The sequence below is a fragment of the Argiope bruennichi genome, chromosome 8 (genome assembly GCF_947563725.1).
Source record: "Argiope bruennichi chromosome 8, qqArgBrue1.1, whole genome shotgun sequence".
In the NCBI taxonomy this organism is placed as follows: domain Eukaryota; kingdom Metazoa; phylum Arthropoda; class Arachnida; order Araneae; family Araneidae; genus Argiope; species Argiope bruennichi.
This window is the reverse complement of record NC_079158.1, coordinates 45,168,104-45,190,033: the sequence shown is the minus strand read 5'-3', so window position 1 is coordinate 45,190,033 and position 21,930 is coordinate 45,168,104. Positions and strand designations below refer to the sequence as shown.

The 21,930-nt window shown below is 30.6% G+C and overlaps 1 protein-coding gene across 4 annotated transcripts in view; it reads right to left on the bottom strand.

The window, feature by feature from the left end:
- The window catches only part of LOC129981182 (uncharacterized), a 100,247-nt gene that overhangs the window by 40,717 nt on the left and 37,600 nt on the right, over nucleotides 1–21,930 (bottom strand). The window lies entirely within an intron of this gene.

Below are 21,930 nucleotides of genomic sequence, written 5' to 3'. Positions count from 1 at the left end.
AAATTATTTTTAATAAAAATAGCGGATCCAAGCGAACTATTCTGTAAACATTTCAGGCGATTTGAATTCTGGTAAGATTTTTTTTTCTTTTAAATCTTTATAAAAATAACGGAACGCATTTATTTTTTAACCCTTTTTCCCTCTTCGTTTGTTCTGCCTCGTTATTTACCCCCAACTTACCTTTGCAAATGGCGTACGTGATTCTAGTCGCGTTTATATTCCGGAATTGAAAATTGAAAGAAGAAATTCGATATGTGAATGTGTCTTCAGTGCAATTTAAAGTTCAATAACCGAATATTGTATCGAAATTATGCATAGACCTTTCCCTTAAAAATCCAATAAATATGTGATTATAATAAAATATAAATGAATGCCCCGTTTTGTGAATATTTTTTAAACTTTTAGATTAAACATTTGGCAACATAATTTATATTTTTCTTTCTAAAATACGGAAGAATTTGCCATTGATTTTTCTTGAGAATTTCTTTTTTATAATTATTTCATTGACATGCTCTTTTAATTTACGGATTCTACTTTTTTTCTGGATTTTTTTTTTCATTCTTATTATTTAGTTGATTGTCCAGCAAGACATTTTTGTAAAATTTTATTCTAAAAATGTATAATTTAGAATATGATGAAACCTATCGTTGAAGAAGATAAGATAATCTAAAATACAAGAAAGAAGATAACACTACAATTTTGGATTTTCAGAAAGATGATGCAAAAATTGGAATCAGTTCTATAAAACTATTCGAATGAAATATTTCGCTGAATTTAATTGATATTCGTGTTTTACTCACTGAAATACACGATTCAATTTAAATTCAAATTAAATTAAATTTGTTGAACTTCTTTTATTTGCTGTAATAGTGTTAACGTCATAATAACTGATAATGTTCAGCAAGATGCAGTTAATAGGCGTATTTAATTTTGTTACTTAATTGGGTCATAACATGATTTCACTATATTATTTAATGGTAAATATTCATTTGAACAGTTTTGTACGAATTAACAATAAATTATCTTAAAAGTTATGAAAATTTTCGCGCAATTCTTTTTACAGTTATTTATACAAAATAAAATGATTAAAAATTAAAATAATTTATACAAAGTAAAATAATGCATTTTTGTCATGTGATATGTGCAAACTCAACAAAATTTATTCAGTACAAAGCTGTTAAAGTCGAATCGATTACAAAACACAAGTTTCAAATTTCCAAATTTTAAATCAAATTCGGAGGAATATTTGAATGAAATCAGTTAAAGATTTTGTGAAACGGCAAAACAATTTCTGGCAATTAAAACAGAAATGTGTAATACAATTTTTAAAAAATTTATGTTTTAAATATTTTTTCAAAAGCATACACAAAATAAATTTATTTATTGAAAATCGATATACAGGATCGAATTTAATCATATTATTTAACAAAATCAACACATTTATGATGATTGACTCGTGGTAAATTGCAGTTTAATAGCTAGAAATTTAATAATCTTTTCCAATATTGACCATTATTTAGTAGTCTAAGCAAAATCATGAGTAAACAGATTAAAGAGAATTTTTTTGGCATATGTCTTTAACTCAAGAAAATGAAGTGGACTGTAGTTTTTTATACAATTTATTGTGAAACTCATTAAAGATATCAAATTATAATTTGATTAAAGCATTATAAAATTGTAACATTAGATCACGTCCTCGCTTAATAGAAGGTAAATGTAAACAATAATAAATAATAGAATTTCGTCTCCTGCTTATAGAGAACTGCAGTTCGCAAAAGAACCAGTGCCTCCGAGAAGAGGGCTTTCTTTTCTATAACTCGAAAAAAAAAGACCCTGTTATTAAAGAAAAATAGTTTTAATTATTCACATGATAATCAAGTGTGATACGGTACTTCGTTTTAGTAACCCAGAAGCGATGTCATAGAATTTTAATGCAAAAAATGATCAAAAATCTTTACAATCAAAAACGAATGTACGCTAGGCCTTATGGGCATCCAACTGACCAAAGCGGAAGACAGTCTATCGCTTAGTTAAAACCGGTAAGGGCGGAAATGGTCACTGTTCTAGGCCCATAAAACTTTTATTGCTTTCTTCGTTCGCGCAGGCCCACGGCAGGCCCCGCGAGAACCCAGTCTGAATTGAGGGGTTTCCTCTTTCGCCACCCCAGGGGGGGAGGGGTCTGGAGCTGGAAGTGAGCTTAAATACAAGGAACTTTTGCCATTTTCGCATGGAAACACCTGTACTGTGAATTTTGGCTAGCTGCTATTCCGAAATCGAAGCACCTAGAAGTTTCTATTGAAAAGGCAAAACCATGCATTTTATAAAGAATGCCTACTTTAATTATGGCCCAATAGTTAATTTCGAAATCTTTGGACATAGGCATATCAGTGAGTGTAGTATCGCATACTCTGCAATGAAACTCTTGTATGTCTCCCCACCTTCGTATAAAATTGTGGACCTGGGGTAAGGTTGCGAAGGCCTTACATGGCATTGGTGAGCAATATTTACGAAATAATATATATCTCTGGCGTGTATTTAATACTTTTACTGAATCTATTGGGCAAACACATATTTTGAACTCAATTCAAAATTCGGCAAAATCTCGAGTTCGAATTTTTTTATCTATTACAATAATTCCTCTTCATTTCGGATACGAGAAAGTAAAAAGATGCTTGAAATTTTATAAAGATGGCATTTTTCCGTTAGCCGGGCGCAAATGTCGCCAATTGTGAATCAAACGCGAATTTGTCGTAAGAAATTTGGCGGAATTCTACATCATTTGGCGATTTTTCGCTTGCGTCCGGCTAACGGATTGTAAACCAAACGCGAATTTGGCGTAAGAAATTTGGCGGAATTCTACATCATTTGGCGATTTTTCATTTGCGCCCGGCTAACGGAAAAGCATATTTTGTCTTGTTTGAATTATAAATACCCTGCTGACAAAGTAAAAAAATACAGTTTTTTATATAGTCATCTTGTCCGTTTAGTTTATCTAGTAATATAATCTCGATACACCAATATTTGAAGGGTTACTCTATCTCTATGCAATCACTGAAATTGTCTAAAATAAAAAAAATTCAAAGTTTCATAATGGAGATAGTCTTTGCTGCACAAGAATAAAACATTTTTTGGACTGAAATATCAATAGAAAATTTATTAGGTATGACGGTTAGAAGGATTGCATAAAAATTAATTTAACTTTCGTAATTTTTTCTTTAACATTACATTTATAGACAGACAATACAAAAAAATAATTCTTTCATTCAAATAAGCTTCCGTTTGCCACAGTTTCCTCAAGATTGTTACATTTCCAGGTTTACTAAGCAATTTTCAAATTGTGCCAAGATAATGGATTTACTTGATTTTCAGATTACGCCAAGATTGCCAAATTAGAATTGTCAATCTCCAAGTATGGCGACTGTTTGCATTTTTTGGCGATTTATCGCGGAGGTCGTCGAAATAAACAAGAACCTTTTCGGCTATATTTATGTTCAAATATTTAAGATTTAAAATAAAATTATTGAATTCAAAGAGCATATATAATTGGTAAATAATAATTATTATAAAATTAAATAGTATAAATAGTTATTGTAAGAAAAATTATAATAATAAGGATTTATTAAAAATAATGTTTTTGAAATTTAGTGACAGACACGCTGAAATGCGCAAATACATATGTTTTAATACAAATGTGATAATTTCAGAACGTTTCAAGAAATTCTGAGATAGGGGCTGTGAACAAATTTAATCCATCCCTAGTTTTCAAAGTAAATTTTATTTTGAAATTTATTACTATTTATCCTTCTGATTGAAAAAAGACGAGGCAACACCTCACAATGTAAAAGAACATACAATTAAAAGAGATCCCCTGTACATTTGTTATTGATTGTGACATCAAATGAATGAATTTATTTTCTTAATACATCATTATATTATTTATTGTCATATCTACATCGGTTTACTTGCTATTATTATTATTATCTTATTACATTATGCTATTTCTTCATTTTGAAAAAGAATTAAGCTGTCATTTGATCAAAATTCGCCGTTTTTTAATGTTAATTTGAATATTTTAATAGCATTTGGATGGTTTTAATTCAAAGTCAGCCTTTTTAATTAACTCTTTAATTGCCAAATAGTGTTTTCCCTTTAGTTTAGTTAACGTCCCGTTGTAAAGCAACACTAGGGTTACTTAGGGACGGACCTCGTCATTTTGAACCACGGTCAGATGACGATGATGACACCTGAGCTGGCACCCCCTCTCCACACCACACCAGCGGGAGGACGTTCGGCATGACGGATTTAGCGTGCAACAGACCCCCTTACACGACGGTTCTTCGGTGGAATTGGGTCTCGAACCTGAAACCTTACGGCTCACGAGCCGAGACCTTACCACCAGACCACCGCGCCCCCTGCTAAATAGTGAAAAGTTGTATTAAAGATCTTTTTGTGTGCAGATAGTAAGCAAGTAAAATGCGTATAATATATGTACGTATTATTTAAAAGAATTTTCATTAATTTTTTCTTAGAAATTTAATTTAGTTAACATTTTTATTTGCTATCCAGAAATCTGCATACGAAGACATGCTTACAACGCCCATGTAACACAGTTGGAGAGGTCGATCTTCCATAACAGCCAATGGAATCAAAATGGCTTCTAAGCAATTATGCCAAATAAAAGATTAAATTATCTGAATAATATTTTTATGAACTAAAGAATTTTTATACGCAATTAATTAAAAATAAAGTTAATTCGACTATTTTTTGAATTTCTTTAGAAATGTAAATCTAAATCTAAATTGAAAATAATCAGACGACGCAGATGAGTCAGGTCAGTCCCGATTTCAGACATTTTATCTCGGATTTCTTGAGAATCTAAATTAAAAAAAAAAAAGTTGTCACCTTAAAACTTTCTCGCATACGCTCTAATAAAAGTGTTATCCTAGAGAACGCCTTCCATGGCATTGGCGTACAATAGTTACGAAATATTAACCTTTGGCGTGAATTTAGCATTTGATAATCGTGTGATAATAATTTTGATAATCGCGTGATAATAATTTTGATAATCGTGTGATAATAATTTTGATAATCGTGTGATTCTTGGCGAATAATCGTGGCATGCGCTTAATAGTACCCGAAAATTGAATCCAGGTTTTAAATGAGTCCTTTGAAATAAATTGAAACAAAAATTTGACTAAAATCAATACTTTTAGTCACAAAATCCCATACCAAATTTGATATATTTAAGTCACTGCTGTGTTTTGTATTTATCACGTTTACGTGTTTCTGAAAATGCAAGTCGATGGACGGTCAATCCTTTGTTGCATCTGTCTCAAAATCTGAAAATAGTCTACACTATAGACAATAAATTTGTGAACCAAATTTTATTCATCAAGCTCTCTTCATTATGTAGTTATCGTGCAAACTAGCATTCGAACAATTTGACGGTCAGACTTCCTCTTAATGTATTTTGCTCAAAATTTGACAAAAATCTAAAAATTTGGTGTAAAGGCCTATACCAAATTTCATTCGCCTAGCTCAAATCGTTTTTGTGTTAAATTTGTTACAGACAGACAGATGGACGGACATTTTTCAAAAATGTGTTTTTCGAACACAGGGAGGTATAAAACGTGAAGATTCGTCAAGATCTCGAATTCGAATGATGATTACTATACTTTCTCTATAGGTAGTGTAAAGGCCTATACCAAATTTCATTCGCCTAGCTCGAATCGTTTTTGTGTTAAATTTGTCACAGACAGACAGATGGACGGACATTTTCCAAAAATGTGTTTATCGAACACAGGGAGGTATAAAACGTGAAGATTGGTCAAGATCTCGAATTCGAATGATGATTACTATACTTTCTCTATATTTCGTGTACGAGAAAATAAAAAAAATGTGCTGAAATGTGAAATTAATTTAACGATCGCATTAAAAGAGAAGCCTTATAATATGCACTGTCTAAAACCACAAAATATATGAATTCGTCATACGTATTCGACTAATACGAGAAAGTTAAAAAATGCTTTAATCGTCGTTCTTCTGTCATATAGACATTAAATTATCGCTTTTTGCATTTATAAGCTGAAATTATATCATTCAAAGATGCTATACTTCGATACAAAAATTACATATAATAAAAAAGCACATTATCGAAATGGAAGGTTTTGTAACCCGTTTCCCAGTACTGATAAGACATTTACAGCCAGCTGTATCGTCGCTGTTACTTACTAAACTCCTCGAGATAGCCAGATGGTAGATCTTTTCACCTGGGTGGTCTCACATCTGTTCATTAGCGACTACAGTGAAAGACCACATGTGGAATTCCTCGTCCAAGAGGTATTGATAGTACCTTTAAAGAGAAAGGGGTGTCCAAACATCTGGATGATAAATGTTTCTCATTGTGAAAGGACCTTCCCACGACCCACTGGCGCCGCTGAGGGAGCATATAGCTGAACCCCGATTGGCCGAAAGAGAGCTCAAATGACTAATGTAAATTAAGAGGCGGAGATTGTCGCTGAAATAACGTGCGGAGATTTTTTTAGAGAGGAGAGAATAAACGAATGGCAGGAGGACTGTTGGACTACGACTACGAGTTCGGAATCCGAGAACCGAGTTTCAAGAAAGCCTTCGACTTTGACTGTTGTATCTTCTACTACAGGTGTAAATAACTATTTATTTAACCAAGATTAGAACAAGTTGTTCTTTGTATATATAGGGCTGTAAAATAAAGAATTGTCTGGAAATTCTGCTTCGTTATTTGATCAGTCTAGATTAAGACATTACAGTTTTTATCTAATTTAATTTTTTTACGCTTTCATAATGAACTTGCGCAGGTTAAAATTTATTTTCATTTTAAGCGAAATAAATTGTTGTAAAGTATAATTAAAATAAAAAAAATCCTTAAAAATAGAAATATAATTTATAGGTTAAAACATTGATATCATTGAAAAAGTTTAAGAATGCTGTATTATGATATTATAATTTTTTGAACTTTAAAAGAACAGAAGATGAATTTTAATCATAAATAATTTAAACACAATTGAATCATACTTTATAAAAAAAATTGCATTGACGTGTTAACTCATAGAATGCAAGTGACTTTTGTAGTGTCTTTTGCAGTGTTTTGATATCTAAATTTGTTCTTTAGTTTGCCATTGTTTATTAAAGTTGCGACATATTTTCCGTCTCTGATAAGTTTTTATTTTATTTATTTAAGTTCAATCTCTGATTATTCGAAAATGAAAGTCCTTATTTAGATATCGAGACGTTGACATTTAAAGATAAAGGAAACATGTCCTTCGATTAATATCAGTTTGAAAACTCTCACTCAAATTTTATAAATGAAATATTATCGTAAGATTTTTTTATATATATCTTTTGGGGAAAGACTTTCGATTTAAAAAAACAATCAGATATGAAATAAATTCATGATCTTTGCATCATTTTTTTTATATGAGTTTATACGAAGAGTTAACCAAGTTATTCAAATGTCAATCTTATAAAATTTCCAATAAATTTTTGGAAAGAACGAATTTGCTTATTATGCTAAATTAGAATTATAATAAATTCAGCTTTCTCCTATCGACTTTTTTGTACACTTTGACAATCTGGGACTTTTTTTTTTCTCCCCCTTTCTCTTCTATTATCTTCAGCATTCTCTGAACGTATAACAGGATACGGTAATATAAAGAGGTAAGTGCAAATCTTCCAAGGCCATGGTAATCCGCTAACCTCCTCCTACTCTCCCACTTTCCAGTATGGTGATGCAGCATGCAGCGTTTTATGCTTCGTAATATGATGACAAAAATAGAGTCCGCATTTTGGATATCTTCTTCTTCACCGATTGGATCGATAAACATTACGTAATGTCAAAAATATGTTTTTCGGACTCTGGCTGTTCGGTAAATATTATAATCTGTTAATAGACATTTAGCAGACGATTTCAGACATTTTATAACTGCTACTATTTTTATTTTGTTAAAATATTATTAAAAAGTAAAAGCAAACGATTTTTTCTTTGATAAACATATTTTGTTGATAATATTTCGTTTATTTTTTGTATAATAGCTGATGATCAATTGTAAACCTTCTGGAATCTGGCAATGCTTGTAAGATACGCTGTTATGTTGAAAGAATAAACAAGCCGATGAAATTCTAAATTGCTTGGAGTATTATTTTAGTTTTAAGAATTTAAGATGCTCTGCAAGCTATATTTTGAAGCTTAAAAAAACGGGTAGTTTTCTAGAAAGCATGCAAAACTGGGAGATCTAAAACGTGGAAATCCGTCAAAAACTCGAGTTCGAATTCTTTGATGATAATAATATTTTTTCCTTGTGTATTTCTTTGTATTGATTATAATATTGTTACGAAATTTCCCGGGGTTCTTTTGGATAGTGGAAGTTATATGGTGTGGATAACGCTCAATCAGCAGGCGGCAGTAGAAAATAAAACAACGACGTTTATTTACACGAAGACACACGGGACAGCACAAGGACGACAACTATATACAGCACAGAAGACGATTATCTTCAGCCAAGACGTGCAGCATACAACAAGACTCTCTACTGCAGACAGTAGCGCACAGCTTAGTTCAGCACTAGTTTGACTCCGTCGCTGCTCTGCTAATCTCTGGAAGGTCAGTTCTTTATCGTCGATTCCGACTACGACTCGAATACTCAATTCACGACGAGCCGGCAGCAGCGGCTGTTTCCTTTTATATGTCTCAGGGGGGCGGGGCTAGAAGCCTCTCAACCAATTAGGAACGTTCGAGGCGTATCTCCGTTCCTACTGGACGGCTCGGGAAAATTTTCGATGTTTCGGGTATAATCTATTTTGGCGCCAAAGTCGCGAAATTCGTCTCCACGTCACCAAATGGCCGCCAAGTTTGTCGCCAAGCTCCGGAACCTCCTATGGAACCAACTATGCTGGGAAGCCGCATCACAGGTTCGTAACAATATATTTCTTTGTATCATCATTACGCTGAATACTAATTTTATAAGTAATACAAGGGAAAATATGGTTGTAAAATATAATGAAAAATCATTTTAAAAATTTTAAAAAATTGGAGAAAACTAGGTGAGAGTAGTTTCCCGACACTTCCGCTCATATCTACTAATTTATCTTCTTATATATTATCAACCGCATGCCACTGGAGAACAATATCTACAAAACAGTTTATTAATGTTTGACTTTTGGCGATTTTTTTGGCGTTTAATCGTGGAGATGCGGTTAATACACAACTCCAGAATACTGAATGAATATTTCGGGCGCCTCTTTACCCACTAATTGAAACGCAAATTTGACATTGTACTATAATTGTTGTCGCAAAATTACATATCAAATTTTATCTATTTAAAGCATTGTTTTGAGCTATTGCGTTTTTTGAGTTACCTCGTATGCATGCTTGTGAAAGTCAGACAGACGGACTGTCAACTCTGAGATGGATTTGATTCCAAATTTGATTAGTGTCTATATTTCAGATGTTGAATCTGTATACTAAAATATTATCCGTCTAATTCTCTTTGTTTTGTAATTGTCGTCTTAAATTAGTGTGTTATCAGCTGGACAGTCAGATTTCTTCCGAATAAATTTCGTTCAAAATTTGATAAGAATCTATCACAAAGATCATACACCAAATTCCATTTTTCAAGTTCAAAGTATTTTTGAGAAATAGAATTCACAGAAAAATTGACTTCATGTCAAAAATATGTTCTTAAGATTCAGAGGGGTCTGGAGCTTGGGGATTTGTCAAAATCTCGAGTTCGAATTTTTTAACGATTATAATACTTTCTATTTGCATATTTCGTATATAAGAAAGCAAAAATATCATGCAGATGAATTTGATATCACTGATAAGGAAGCACATGGCAAATATGATCCATAAATAAACTGGTCACCACAGACGGCTAGAATTTAAAAAAATGTTAAATATGTCTATTAAAGAATGCTTCATTTATGAATCTGAATCAAAGATTAATGTTTTATCAAAAAAAGTATTTGCTGGTGATTTTTATGGTGTGCCTTGGGAAAATTATTTATTCTATAACAGTGCTGAGAATCGATAACATTTGGAAATCATTGGCATGAAGAAATTTTGAAGTGCATTGAACTCTCGATAACCCATAAAATCTGATGGGGCGACAACCTCAAATAATCCACAAAATGTCTGACAAAAAAAATCAAATCGAAAACTTTTTTGAAAAGTTTTATTTGTAGTTCGGGGCCTAGACATACAAATATTATCTAATAAACAGTTTTATGCCTTAAAGTTTAGTAGTTTGTTTTTTATACAGAGCCAGTAGGGGTGGTCTCGTCGAAACATTCCATAATAAAGGTTCAATTACCCCACTCCCCAAGGTAATGAAAATTGTTGATCTTGGGCAAGACCGTGAGTGCCACGAGTGCGCAGTATTTTATTATTGATAAAAAGTGACACACGCACATGAGCATTTTGTGTTTCGTACTTTAGTGAAGAAAACCGATTGAAACCAAAATTTGTTAGTACTAGAATTTTAGGAACAAGACTGCACACCATGTTTCATTTAACCACCAAGTCATTGATTTTTTTTTTTTTTTTTTTTTGAGTTATCGTATTTATATGCATGCAAATGTACAGACTGAACAGAGACTCAACTCGTTAATAAGTTTGGCTCAAAATTTCATACAGATTTGATGTAACGATCACAATCCACTTTTCATCTCTTTAGCTTAACGCATTTTTCAATTATACTTGCAAACAGAGAGATATAATTGTAAAAATGCACATTTCGGACTCAGAGAACTCTGAATGTTTTGATATGTCAAAATTTAGTAGGTTTATTGGTAATTACAATACCTTTTCTTTATGTAATGCATATTCAAAGGAAAAAAGAGATTAATTAATAATGCGTGAATTACAATATGTCTCTTTTTTTATTTGTGATTGAAATCTTTTTAACAACATTTTGAAATTAACAACTGCAGATCAGCTTAATATGAATCTTCAAATAATTACACTTTCTTGTGTAATCTTCTTTTCACTTGAGTTCACTCGAATACTACACCTTTCCAATAATATAGTAATAACACCAACAACCAAAAAAACAAAGCGAAAAAAAAAAATCGTCTGTCACTGATAAAAACGCATTCGCATTCCTAGTGGTGATTAATGTTCGACTGCGAGCGGGAAGTCTTGTTTGGATGCGGAGGAAATGAAGCTCGAACTGCTTCCGACCTTCGAGAAACAGCTTCCGCTATGCCTGAACAGGCTTTTACCGTTATTTCGAGGCTAGGGCCATTTGCTTCTTTTGTTTTCGAGGCCATTCTTAGGCGCAGGACGCGGAAGCCAGGAGGCGTTGGCGAGATTATATTTGGGGTCCGCTTTCATAAACAGATGAAAATAAAACCTCGGGGGAAATTAACGGATGCAGTGGACTGTCACTGCATTTGTTTATGAGTATGCTTTATGGGTACTTAAAAAAATCATCTCTCTTCCAAAACGAGGCTCTCTGATGTTAGCCAGATGCGCAACTTCTATTTAGTTTGGGGGTATTTATCAAGATAAAATTTAATGCCGTTATTGACGCTGTTTACCATGACTTTTCTGAGAATAACTTATTTCGTTACTTTATTAAAGAACTAGGGTTAACAACATCCACGAAATGATGATTAATGGCTTCCAGAAATGTAAGCATGTGTGACATTAAACGGCGGGTTTTCCGATTAGATAGACTGGACAATTGCTTAGGGCCGAAGAGATATGAGGTCTCTGGTCTGATATATTAAAAATATATTATTAGCCTAATTGAGGAAACAATTTGTTTATAAACAGTCAAAAATTGACATCTGCTATCGCAAATTTCAAGTTATCATGTGAGAACATTATTTTTTAAAGTCACATGGTATCAATCCGACAGATACACAACATCATGTTTTCATGTGATTCATATTTCGCAGGCACCGACATTTAGAAAAACGATGGTTTTTGACTATCTCAAAATCAATCGTTCTAACATTTTTTTCTCGAGGCCAGACTTTTTTTTTTTTTTAATGTGAAGAACCAGTTTAAACAATCGCGTGACTATCAGATTACGCACGCGTTGATATTTGGAAAACGATGTGTTTTTTTTCTCTCCCCTTTCCCCCATTAGAAAATCGTTCGAGCTCCAAAACCTTTTTTGCCTGTTTCGCGTTCATTCCCATTTTCTTCTGTGTGCTTCTTAGAGCGATAACTTCTTACGACCCTGCTCTTGATTGGCCAGACAGGAAAAGAGGACATTCGCGCCAAGTTATAATTTTTTGTTGGCGATAAGTCACCAAATGTGAAAACCTTCTTTATCACTTCCTATTAACCCTAAAAGCGAAAATTTGATGCCTCAAAAGCGATAAATCGTCAATTTTCTGCCCGCGCATTTTGAGGTTTCAAAAACTCCAAACCAAACTAGGGATTGCGATACCGGGGTAACGAATAACGGTATTTTGAGCCATTTGTACAATTTTGTAATACCGGTATTCGCAAGTTTAAATATCGTTTTTTCGGTATTTACTAGACATTTTTTTTTACTTCTAACAGTTTACTCCTAATGATGGAACGATTTTTGAAACTGAAAAATCCAATCCAAAAAGCAATAATCGACTTAAACTTGCAAATTAATTTTTAAGATATTGAATTCGACTTAATATCTAGAACTGTATCATCTATACTTCCAATAAAACTGGCTGTTGAGGCATTATGCCAGAGACATTCTAATTTGTTAACAGCTAAGGCAACAATAAGTCACTGAAAGAACAGCACACATCACTATCTGAAGAATTATATATTACATTGAAAAATCGCACAGAAGAAAGTCATACCGAAATAGAAAATGTCTTACTGTATTTAAATAATGATAATGATTTTAAAAATGAAAATGAAAAAGAAGAAAAGAGACTAACCAATTCAAATATGATCAAGTTTATAGCAAATTTTCTTAAAATATTTTAGCCACAAACCTATCCACATCCAGAATTCGGTTCAGTTATCGAAGATTATGATGACACTAATGTCGATAGTGAAAAGGAATTGTCTCTTGAACAAAAATTAGAATTAGCGATAAATAGAAAAATTTCAACAAACCAAAATACAATACAGAAATCAGCTATATCCAAAACCATCCGACGAGAAGATTTATTTGAAGATGAGGGATTTAGAGGTAAATACTTGGAAAAAGTATATTGCGCATTGTTAACAGTACCACCAACTGGCGTAGATGCCAAAAGAGTGTTTTCGACAGCTGGTCATTTTTACACAAAATTACTTTTCAGGCTTAATGACAGTACAATTGATGCATTATGTTTTTTAAGATCACATTTCAAAAATTTGTAATAGTACCACAGACTGAATAGTGATATCTACACTTTTTTGCGATTTAAATAAATAAGATGTTCTTTTGCTTTTTTTGTGATTCTTTATATACTGTTAAAATTTATAAGTTACAAATTATTTTTGGTGATATTTACACTCTCTAACAAAACTGGCAAATAAAACAAAGAAACACCTGTGTTTTCTTTCTTTTTCTAAAATTTCCACTACCGGTACTAAAATCGGTATCAAGATCTAAAAAATACTGAATACCGGTATTGAACTTTTGGTCCGATATTGCAATCTCTAAACCAAACAATAACATGTTTCTCACATGATAATAAGAATTTTACGAATTATAAAATATTTAGGATAATATTAATACTTTATTAAGTATAATTAGTAAGGTTCCAATATGTTCTGCTTTGTTTCCTAAGCTTTTACAATATTTATAAACAACAAGTTTTCTGCATAAATAATAATTGTCTGCAAAAGTGGTTGTCACGTAATCACGTGTCTAATAAATGTATAAATAATTCCACGCAACTGCAAAAATAAAAAATTAACCTATCATGTTGATTAAACTAAAAATGCATTGAAAAGTGAAAGTAAATTGTTCAGTTCAACATAAATCCATCCTTAAGCCGTGAAAATATCCAAATCCGCAACTGAATATCATAGAGAACTATTAAGATTTAAAAAGTTAAATTAAAGTCTTGTAAGGACGGTAAACTAATGATATGTAACATGTTGAATAAAATGACTATAAAATAAGATACATTAAAACTCTTCGAAGCAAATAAGTAAATATTAAAAGCCTTTCCGAAGCGTCAGTATACCTCCTCATGTTACATAATCGAAATACCTTTAAACGTAATAATACATTACGTATAATTCCTGTTTGCATTCGACCGTTTAAGAGCGTAATCTTGAGACCTCAGAATTTAGCTGTGAAAATCGTTTAACTAGGTCACTTTCAATTGTTCAAGAGCAAAAATTTTCTTGTTCAAAATGTTAACGTGCCAAGAATAATATTTTACTAAATATGATTAAAACTACCGGGAGCAATGTAAAAATTTTGATTTCGTAATTTTTTCAATATTACTTTGCGTAAATACTCAACACATGATATAATCATTTTTAATCTCCATTTAAAGTATTTTTGGAACTGGAAATATATTTCTATCTAGATATTAGCTCCTGGAGACCGTAATTAGAGAAGGTTTGCTTACATGTTTTTTAAACACACATACACACACATATATAAACTCTAACGCAGTGGCACAGAAATCGTTTTTATTATTTATTACGGAATGGCAATGATCAAATATAAACATTTCGATATGCGAACATTTCAAATTGCTTCATTCAGCGTTTTTACAGCTTCACTTAATTCCACACTTCGCTAATTAAATAAAATTATTACATTATGAATGAAGCAATGTTCAAATTCTTGATTCAGTCAGAAGATTTAAAAGAAAGCAAGAAATAAGCGTTAAATTGCAAGTTTAATTCAGGAAGAAAAGAGATTTAACTACCACCAGGTGGATACTCGCTAAGACTTAAAATAGAAATAGATGATTATATTATCCAAAACATTAAATTTCACAAAATGGTTTTTGTATTATCTTAAAACTCAAAAAATTACCTCTTTAATAGTAACAATTTCGTTTCTGTACGGAGTTTTTATTTACTTTTAATAAATTCCTCAAATTTAATTTGTAATATTATGAAATTCAAACTAATCCATTAAAATATTTAATCGCGTGCTTTTGCCAGTGTTAAAATTAAGATTATTTGGAGATTCATTCCGAAATAGTATTTCACTATCACCGTTCTTATTTCGTAACAAAAATTTGTTGTAGATTGATCCTATTAAATTCATATTTTTAAGTCTTATAAAATAAAACTGAAATTTTGTCGCATTTCATTAAAACTCAAATTTCAAGTGATATCACAGACCCGTAATTAGATTCATGGCTATAATGAACAGAATGATGGAGAACTTCTAAAAGAGATGTAGCTTTCTAAAATAGTGCAAATTAATTATCAATCGCAGTTTAAAATGTGCGCTCATTTTGCTCAAGTTACAAAGAAAACCATGCTGATCATAAAAATATCATTCAATATAAAGTCAACCAGAATTTCCAGTGAACAAAGTAACCGCCAAAGGTAGCTAGTAAATAAATAAATAAATAATAATAATAAAAAAAGAACACGAGGCAATTTTGAGTAGCAGTTTTACTTCCTAGGCATTGCATATTATGAAGACTTCCACTTTTAATAAATAGTACAACTTAGTTTAATAATTTCAATATATTTTTACATTGATAATGGTTTTAACATTGATAATTGTTTTGATAATGGTTTTAATATTGATAATGGTTTTTATATAAAATTGAAAATTGTTTTGATAATGGTTTTTATATAAAATTGATAATTGTTTTGATAATGGTTTTTATATAAAATTGATAATTGTTTTGATAATGGTTTTTATATAAAATTGATAATTTTTTTTGATAATGGTTTTAATATTGATAATGGTTTTTATATAAAATTGATAATTTTTTTGATAATGGTTTTAATATTGATAATGGTTTTTACATAAAATTGATAATTGTTTTGATAATGGTTTTAATATTGATAATGGTTTTTATATAAAATTGATAATTGTTTTGATAATGGTTTTTATATAAAATTGATAATTGTTTTGATAATGGTTTTTATATAAAATTGATAATTTTTTTGATAATGGTTTTAATATTGATAATGGTTTTTATATAAAATTGATAATTGTTTTGATAATGGTTTTAATATTGATAATGGTTTTACATAAAATTGATAATGGTTTTATATAAAATTGATAATGGTTTTAATATTGATAATAGTTTTATATAAAATTGATAATGGTTTTAATATTGATAATGGTTTTATATAAAATTGATAATGGTTTTAATATTGATAATGGTTTTATATAAAATTGATAATGGTTGATGGAATGGAAATTGATAATGGTTGTTGGAATGGAAATTGATAATGGTTTTAATATTTCATTAACATTCATTCGTAAAAATGTTTTTATTTTTAAGACTTTGAGGCAGCTATGTTTGTGCACAGCGGACAACAGCCTTTGTTGCTATAAATCCCAACCTCTTACTTCTTTCAAGTTGTAGCTATGTGTATGCAACTTATCATTGAAGCAGACGTTTTATGTATATAAATTAACAAAAAAAATCCAACGTCATGCAATTTATCGAAACTTTATTAATAAAGTGTTAATATTATCCTAATCTATAAATTCTTAGAATTTATATTTGTTACAAATTTGTTTATTTGGCAACTTGGAAAGTTAAGATTTTTTGGCTTATTACGGCACCTTCTCAGCCTGGCAACCCAAGGAAATTGCTTATTCTGCCTAGCCAGGAATTAGCTACCGATTTTGGCGAACATTCATTTGGCGAAGATTTTCCCTGTATGAACGTTTCCAAGATGATAACTGGTAGAACATAAAAGAATTTAGTATGGCAGAGTTCTTTTAGTATGGCAGTTCAAAGAGATTTATTGGCATAGTAAGATTTCCATGCATCTTAAGCCAAATAATTCTCAAATTATTCCTCCTGGCAATGCTAAGTGCTGTTGCTAAGAGTGTGTAACAGGTACATGCGCTTGAATTCAAGATGACGACCTTAATATGACATTGATAAACAATAAGAGTAATTGGGCGTAGTTATACAACTGCGAATCAACGAAGTGGAACCAACAACCATTTTATGGACACCAGGCCTACTACTGTAAATTATATGTAAATGTGTGTAATTCGCTGAGCAAAACTGAACTAACTACACAGCTTTCATAGCATGCATTATAATATAAATTTGTAATGTAATTTTCGTAATAGATTTTATAATGTAAAGTTGCAATGTTGTTAGCATATCATACATGCTTGTAATCTCTATTATCTATACTTATATAAAGCTCAATGTGTGCCGCAATCCCGCCAAAAAAAATCTTTTCATTTTCCTCACCGCCAAATGAGTAAGGCTTCAGTTTCCCCCCCCCCACACACACACACTAATGAGGCTAGGGTTAACATTTTTCGGCCGATTATTTCAAACGATTCTGTTTATTTTCTTAATGTTTGATGCATTTGAAATTAAACATTATTAATGAATCGATCTTTCAGATTCATTCTGAAGTACTTTTGAATTAAAATAAAACAGAATAAAGGAAATTAAAAATTTCTAATCTGCATAGCGTTACCCCAACTGGCGTAGAAAAATTCTGATTGTTGGCAACGGATTTTCAACGAATTCGGACTTGATTTAAATTATTTTTAGGTTAGTTGTGTGCTTTTGTAATTAAATTGTATTTATGTTAGTTATATATTTTTTTGTATATGCTTATAGTTTTATCGTTTTTTAAGTAGTTTTTTTTTACCCTGTTTTCAACCGATTATTTTAAGTGATTCGTTTTATTTTCTTAGTGTTTGATGCATTTAAAATTAAACATTGTTCATTAATCGATCTGGCCATGATGAATCTGAAAAAAATTTGTTGACGAATTCTTGAGATATTACATAAAATAAGATAAATATTCTTTACTGCCCATAAAGTTTAAAAGCTCAGTGACTCTGTTTTCATTAATCATATTATAAAAAAATGCTTTGTTTCAGTAAAAAATATTTTTATATTAATTGCAGATGCATCCTTTCCACTTTAATTTAAAGCATAAATTCTACGGGAGCTAACAGAAACTTAGAGAGATACATATTACGTTATGACTGAAGGCCTTTCTAATATTATGATTGAATTATATGACTATCAAAATTTGGAGTTTTAAAATATTTTGATGAAGAAGTTATTAAAGTAGGAATTGCATAAAATATTTAATTATTAAAATTTTAACGAACATTAAGATTGACGAACCGCCTGGTCGCCAAAGGCGGCTAGTTAATAATAAAAACGAATGTGTCTATTAGCGCTTTACAGACTAGACCGTTTGACCAACGGTCAAGTTTTATCAAATAGGGCTAATAATTTGTTTTAGCCATATCCCAAATAACAACCAGTTTTATCAAATATGGGCATCTTAAAGGTTGAAAATCGCAACTTGGCACGATTTTTTAACATTTTAATTAGAATTATAATTAATTAAAAATTAAGCTGATTTTTGACGTTATTTTGCCACAGTTTAGGAAAATGTTATTCCATAAGAATGAATTTTACACCATTTTCTAAATCCATCTAGCTGACTTTATTTTGTATTTATCATATTAACTTATTTTTGGACATTCAGACAGATAGATTTCCTCTGAATCGATTTCGTTAACAATTTAATAGAAATCTATAAATCTGGTGTAAAAATCATATAACAAATTTTAAAGTTTTTTTGAATGATCGTGTTCACAGAGAGACATTATTCCAAAAATATGTGTTTCAAACTCATTTAGAGATTCATCAAATTCTCTCATTCGAATTTTTTGATAATTTCAGTACTTTCTCTTTGCATATGAGAAAGTAAAAGTATGAAAATAAAAACAATAATCGATTAGAGTCATAAAGGGGGGAAGGAAAAGGGACAAAGTAGATAGTAGATGCCGTCGCTAATTCGGGATTTCAGTATACAGACAAAATGGCAATTCCTTTAATTAACTGCCTAAAGCTAAATGTGACTATAAGAGGCTAAAACGTTCCATACTTATGTACCACACCTTGTTATGCTAGTAAAACAAATAATACAGTTGTTGAAATTCGACCTGAATCGTTCCAGTCGATTAAATCTCCATTTAGAATATCTCTATGATGCAGTCACAGACACACACAAAAAAAAGCAATTTTATATGACTTTATTTGTTTTATTTCTAAAAAGTTTGTACTATTCACAAAAATGTTTTCGTTCTCAAACCAGAGTGGTATTCTAGAAACTTCCTCGCATATTTTCCCCCATTCCCGCAAAAAGTGGAATCATGGGCAAGACCGTGACCACGTTTTTTGGAATCCCGCACATGAGTGATGTATTCTTCAAAGCATAATAAAAAAATAACTGATACTTCTGTATTTTTAACCGCATGCCATTGGAAGACAATAACTAGGAAAAATCCTATTTGACGATTTTTCGCTGAGAAACGGTTAATACACAAGAGTCCAAAAATCAAATAGGTATTTTGGTCAGTTTTTTTTTTTTTTTTTTTCTACCGATTGAAATTAAAATTAGACAGAGCACTACAATTATAGTCAAAAGATTATATACCAAAATTCATTCATCTAAATACAAGCGAAATTTCAATTATCGCGTTTGCATTTATACAAAAATACCAAACGACAGTCGATTAACCCCGTGATGAATTTTATTATTTTCATGTTAACTTAAATTTAGACAGATTTTTCAAAATGGATTTCGTTCAAAATTTGACTGAAATCAACAATTTAAATGTTCAGGCCATATACCAAATTCCATCCATGTAGCTTAAAGCGATTTTGATTTATCGTGTTCACAGACAGATAGGCATAATTTCAAAAAATATGTTCTTCAAAATTCATTCTCAGAGAATTCTAAAACGTGAAAATTCGCCAAAATTCTTAATTTTAGTATTTTGGTGATAATTTTTTTTTTTTTGTTATTCTTTGTATATGTAAAAGTAAGAAAGCAACTTCATTTCGCGTGCAACAAGTAGCAATTAGCAACAAGTAGTAATTTCAGCTGATGTTAACAGTGCTCGTGACAATATTTCCAGATGCTCTTTGCCAATAATGGTTGATTTCCAACTAAGTAGACTAGGCAGTTGCTTAGGCATTCTGGTTTCCAGTGAGTCGCAGGCATGCATAACATTAAAAAAATGTCATTAGTCTATTTGACCAAATAAATACATTTCTAGTAAACACAAATTCTTGAAATTATAAAGTATTAAAATAAAATTAACACTTTGTTAAATTTAATTGGTCAAATTCCTCTTTCATCACATTAGTTTTGTTATCAAGATATTTTTTAATATCAAGCGTTTGCCTAAATAATATTGTGCACAAGTTCAATATTGCACAATCAAGTTTGATAGTAAATAATAACTTATATGCACTGATGAAAGTATTAAAGCAAAATGTTAAACTGAAATAAATTATTAACATATTGATTAAAGTAAAAATGGGTTAAATTTTAAAATTAAATCGACCAGTTTATCAAAAAGAAAGAGCTTCATTATATGCAATGTCTCGGATCTCAAAATGTCTGAATCCACCACTAGGTCAAATTGCGTAATTAATTTGTTTAATTGTTTTTCAGTTCTACCCAGAATGATTTAAAAAAAAAAAAAAGATGAAATGTTAGAGAATATATTTCGGAAAAGTAGAAATTAAAAAATATTGAAGTTTGAATTTCAAATTTCATAAAGAAATATTGAATTTTATTATTCAATTCTAATTCAAACTAATTAGAGGAAATTCTATATTCGGTGACAATTTTTTATGTTGCTATTATTAATCAATGCGACAAATTAATTGAGAAATTGTCATTGAAAATTCATGATTTTCGATAATTCTTTTTAAGAACACAATATTTTTTACAAATGGAGACAGATAATTAATACAACCTTGACCTGACCCTGAAGTGCTTAGTTGATTGTAACTACTAAATATGATGACGTAACCGAAGGCAATTAGAAAGGATGTAATTTTAAACTGAAGAAAAAAAGAAAATCAGATTTACAAGTAGTATCGGAATGACAATCTGTGTTTTTTTCCTAGCTGATTACCTTGTAAATGTTAAGACAATTACTACTGCAAAAAAGAAGCGTGGATGTTTTCTTATAAATCTGTACAAAAACAAAACAATAATACAAATTGTTTTCTTTTTGAAGTAAACTTCTGTTTACGTTTCTGTTTCTTATCAGTACTTATAAAAGCGAATATTAATTTGTGCGCATGCATGAGAGAGTGTTTATTGTAACACTCTTACAATTTGTACACAACTTGTAATCGCAACTCTATTTACTTCAAAGCCAAATTTTAAAATTTGATGCAGAAATTTTTTTATTTCATATTTAGTGTCGTTTTGGATGATATTTCACACTTATTTAACAATAGTATCGTTTATAATGATTTTTTTTAAAAAATGTCAGCGCATAATATATATATATATATATATATATATATATAAAAAGGGATTATTATTTTTAACAGACTTCTGACGTAGTTTACTGAATTTCAAAAAGTTAAAAATAGTTACTTCTTTAGAAAAAAATTTAAGAATTAAAATTAAAATCCCTTTTCATCGTTCTAATTACATTATTATTATTTTTTCAATTTTTTTGCGATTACTCTCTGTAATCCAAAACAAAGAACTATAAAAATACCTTTTACTCAGTGAATTTTAATTAATTGTTTTCGTGATGAATTCAGAACTATTATTCGCTTATCCGCTGAGAGAAATTTTATATCTTTACTGATTTAAAATGAAACCAAATTAGGAAATGAAGAATCGCGAAAAACATTTTATTTAATTGAAATTCTGACAGCATCGATTCCAGCAAACTTCCTAATTTCATTATATTCGTCTTTCTATTCAGAACATTTTGATTTTAGTTATTTGCTTCTATATTTATCGTCTGCATTTCGTCA